We start from the raw sequence: 3,271 nt of genomic DNA, 5'->3' as shown, positions 1-3,271 counted from the left end.
ATCCCAAGGTTTTAGTGCCTTCTTTTTTGGTACTTGATTTCCAGGACGAATGTAATGAAGCTTTTTCATTTTGTTTTACTAGTTGTCCTCTAAGCCTATTGTATTTTCAAAACTTCATTTTAGAAAATATACAACAACAAAAATATCACTTAAATCAGACTCTTGCAGAAAGGATTTCCTGGCTACAGAAGAAATAAATATAAATTTTGCTGTAAAACCTTGCTATCCTTGAGAAATCACTTGAGTTTGAAGCATACAAATTCATGCATCTTGTTCATAGAACCAGTGGCCCTCAAACTTTTGTTTAAGGAGCGAAAGTTTACTATCTGAATAGCACAAATTTGCAATAGCTACAGAGCATTCAGAGAAGTTGGTACCATTTCTAACCAAATATAATTAGAGGACACACCTGAAGTGATGGTGAAAATATCTTCACTTTTCTCGGAGTAAATTTTAGAGCTGGAAGGCTAGAAAGCGCATAAATTAGACATTGCAATGTTCACATTTAGTGAAAACTGAGGCCTCTAAAAGTTAAATGAATTTTCCCAAAGTTGCACTGTTTGTTAGTGTCAAAAAATCAGAACTATAACCCAATTTTCTTCCTTCTAGCCCAGTACTTATAATTTAAAATATTGGAATAAAACATAGTCAAAGATAATGTGAGCCATTATTAATGACAAAGATTAGTAATTGTTAAATTCACTTCTAATCAAGTTTTCCAAAATCTGTTTTTTGAAATTAAACTTGTAAGTACATATTCTTTTCCAAACCACCCAACTTCTTAGAAAATGTAATATCTGAACACCCATCTTAACTTTTTCTAAACCAAGAAACTTAAGCCTACTAGCTACTGATTCTGTTCTTGTGACCTACTCCATAGATTTTCTTTGGCAGCCCAGTAAAAACCTCACATGTTGAAATAATTTATTTCTGAACCTAATATCCCTCTGCAAATTCTTCCATTTGATTAACTTTTTTCTCTTTATCATTATCTCGTAGACATTCTAACAGAATAGGAAAATGGCTTTCTCCAATTATGAAAATAAATTAAATGAATGAATTTGAGAGAGAAATGGAGAATTAACTTATATAAATTTCTTGGATATTATACAAGTTTTAACTAATTTAAAGACAGCTTCTTGGGGTTTTCACTTGTAATCTAGTTACAATCTGTTTAAGAATAGGTGAGGTTCAAAATAGTTGTTTCTCAGCCATTTGGTTAAACTTTTAAAATAAACATCTATAAGCAGTCCCTAAAGCCCTTGGGCGGTGGGTGCTGGCAGAGTTGAGCCTTTGTGGTGTGCCGTAGGTATTTTTTATACCTGCAAAGTTTTCAGGTTAAACATTTGTAAAAGAAACTTTTTTCTGAGTGCAAACAAGGGACAGGGTACAAGGCTGATCTGGTGGTAATTAAGGGAAATTAACCAGGAAAAGATGTAGTCATCAGTTCTCCCCCTTGTCCCTGACTTTCAGAAGCACTTTTCCACCAAGACACTAGTGGGCAGTGCCTTGCACAGAAGTTGCTTGTTTATCTTACCTTCATTGTAGCCACTCTGGAACAAGAACGGAAAGGAAATCCCCTGCAAGCTCTGTCTCCCAATTCTCTAGCTCTCAACATCACTGGTAGGAATGGAATACTAAGAGAGGCATTACTGAAACCAAACTCAGTCGTTCTTGGCCCCTGGAGCACCATGGCAAGAACTGGGTACTTAGCACCAAATGACTTAGTTTTGAATGGAATGAACTGGCAGTACTGAAAAGGGAGATGGTTGTTTATAAATATTTGATGGAGTTAATGGAAAAAGTACTAAAGAGAAGCAAACAGTGTCACACAATGCACCTGGTAGACATGATGCACCACCTGAGGCATTTTCCAGTTAGCTTTGCCTTTTTGTACATTGGGTTCTAGGAATCAAGTAAGTTCTTTTCTGATTACTGTCGGTAGATTTGTTTCACTATTTACATTCCTATCACCAAACATGTTTGGTGGTGACTTTTTGTGAGAAACCAAGACCACGCATTTTCTGCAGCTGCTAAAAACCTCTCTGACCTAGGGTACATCTGCAGAGATTTTGAAATCTGTATTTACACATAAAGGTACGTACACTGTGTAGAGCAGTAACTAAGCAACTATCATGTAATCTGATCCTGGAAGAGAACAAATGATGACTGTTTACTCTCTCTCGTCCCACTTACATTTTTGAAAGCCCAAATAGAAAGTACTTATAAAAACAGCATTGAACCTGAATAGATAGGCTATTGGTGGTAATGACTTATTCACGTGTTGCTCAAACTTAAGAAGACCTTAGAGTGTTTTAAAATGTTTCCTCTACACAAGTGAACTTTAACCTTGATAAAGCTCACAACAATTATTTTATATAATTCAACTGTCCAAATATATGCATAACTAGTATGTGGATGTGCAGTTTAGTATGAGTGACAAATCTAAAAACGCAGCATGCTATTTCATAGAGTGCATTCAAAAGTAAAGCCAAGGAGAGCATTCTTCATGGGAGGCCTGTTCAGACATCAAAGTTCTGGATAATATTGACAAGGCTCATAAATTTGGAGGGGAAACCCAGTGTATTGCCTAAAAACTAAATCAAATATTGGGAAATAATTGAAAATTTGTACAACTATGATCGAATATCAAAAATTAATCAACAAAAGAAATAAGAAATTTAGCCAGAGTAAGTGAACTAACATGATTTGAAATTCAGACAATCCCATTTGACAAGGAAAATATAGAAAACAGATTTTAATTCAGGTCCAATCTCTGGGACTAACCTCCACTTTTGATTTATACATAGAAAGCTCTTCAACTGGAAAAAAGTAAGGACGAAGCAAAAGGTGAAACAGCAAGAAGAGTACTGAGGGAAGAGTCACTTATGGGTCTTCTATACAGTCATAGATAATTTGGGTCCCAGAGAACCTAAAAATGGACAAGTTGTGACCAAAGTTTAGCCCTGATTCGTTTCAGCACCTTGCTGACACTTCTTGAAGAATAATTCCAACTGTGTTGCATAGGGTTTGCCAGATGAAAAATGTAAAATGTCTTCCACATTAAGATCACATGTGCTGTACAGAAGTCGTTGAGTTTACTGAAGCTTTTATTAAGCATATCTGATAGCCCAGAAATAATTTTCAGTTACCAGTCTCTTAAGGACTGTGGTTTTTTCTAAGCTATGATAACTGAAAAGGTCCAAGGACATTTAGACTTCTCTGGGAAAAGTTCTAAAGGGGAGAAATGCAGGTAATTCAGTGCATTGTT

This window comes from Pongo abelii, chromosome 5, assembly GCF_028885655.2.
Source record: "Pongo abelii isolate AG06213 chromosome 5, NHGRI_mPonAbe1-v2.0_pri, whole genome shotgun sequence".
Classification (NCBI taxonomy): domain Eukaryota; kingdom Metazoa; phylum Chordata; class Mammalia; order Primates; family Hominidae; genus Pongo; species Pongo abelii.
Note: the sequence above shows the minus strand (reverse complement) of the source record.